Source organism: Stegostoma tigrinum, chromosome 46 (assembly GCF_030684315.1).
Source record: "Stegostoma tigrinum isolate sSteTig4 chromosome 46, sSteTig4.hap1, whole genome shotgun sequence".
Taxonomy (NCBI): domain Eukaryota; kingdom Metazoa; phylum Chordata; class Chondrichthyes; order Orectolobiformes; family Stegostomatidae; genus Stegostoma; species Stegostoma tigrinum.
In genome coordinates, this window is record NC_081399.1 from 12,573,255 (window position 1) to 12,574,856 (window position 1,602).

Consider the following 1,602-nt stretch of genomic DNA (forward strand, 5'->3'; position numbering starts at 1 on the left):
CTCTCCACCTATGTTCTCCTCTATACATTCATGTCTGCCTCCCCATCTCACCCTATTTATTTCAGAATCCCCTTCCCCTCCCCAATTTCTGAAGAATGGCCTAGGCCAGAAACGCCAGCCTTCCTGCCCCTCTGATGCTGCTTGGCCTGCTGTGTTCATCCAGCTGTACACCTTGATATCTCTTTTAAATGCTGTAATTGTACTCGCCTCTACCACCTCCTCTGGCTGCTCATTCCATACACATACACGCAGCACGGTGGCTCAGTGATTAGCACTGCAGTTTCATAGCATCAAGGACCCGGGTTTGATTCCAGCCTCGGGGAACTGTCTGTGTCGAGTTTGCACATTCTCCCCGTGTCTGTGTGGGTTTCCTCCAGGTGCTCCAGCTTCCTCCCACCGTACAAACATGTGCAGGCTGTTTGGATCGGCCATGCTAAATTGCCTGTAGTGTCCAAGAGTATGTGGGTTATCAGGGGATGTGTCTGAGTGGGATGTTCCAAGGGCTAGTGTGAACTTGTTGGGCCAAAGGGCCTGTTCCCACACTGTAGGGAATCTATTCCACATGACACTCTGTGGTCACGTCCCTTTTAAATCTTTCCCTTCTCTCCCTAAACTGATGCCCTCTAGTTTTGGACTCCTCCACCCTGGGGAAATACCTTTGCTTCTCATCTTGTTAATGTCACTGCTGATTTTATAAACCTCCATAAGGTCACACCTCAAACCTCCTGCAGTCCAGAGAGAAAGATCCAAGCCAATGCAGCCTCTCCCTACAGCTCAAACCTTCCAGCCTCAGTGACAGACCTGATCAGTCAGGGGGGATCAAGGGTTATGGGGAGAGGCAGGAGAATTGGGTTGAGAAACATATCAGCCATGATCGAAAGATGGAGCAGACTCAGTGGGCTGAATGGCCTAAGTTGCTCCTATGACTTTGTTGCCTTATGATTTGACATACATTGAAGGTTGTATTCTTCCATTAATTTCATTATTATTTGTACTGTCTGTCTCAGACAGACTCACACACCTCAGTCTCATCTGCCTCCCACTAGTATTTCTGTGGTAACCTTCAATGAGCTTGAAACTTCTATCATTGCAATTATTCCAGCCTGCTTGGCTTCTCCACAGCTTTCCAGGGCGTGGCTGCATGAGGTTATCTGAATAAAATGCATTCTCTGTATCTGCCCCAATGATGAATTCAACCAATAATACATTTTAAATCAATTCAAAGTCTCAACTCATACAGAAACTCAATGGAAAGCAGTGCCTCGAACAGATAGAACATTTTACACCGAGATGCTTCTTCAAGATGTGCAGGGTCTCCGACTGTTGCAGATCCCAAGGGATACATATACTCTAAACAAAGAAGGACAGATGAGGGTATTTTCCAGATGGAATGGAGTTAAGTGAGTCGGTGCCCAAAGAGATTGAACGTTCAGGCGCGTAGATCAGTAGAACATCACAAACAGCTTTAGAAAACGATCAGGAAAGTTTTTGGAAAGACCAGCCTTTGTATCTCGACAGTCGGATGACAAGGATTCAGAAGTTATGGTGCAGTCACACAAAACCCTGGTTAAACCCTACGTGGAGCACTGAGAGCAGATCTGG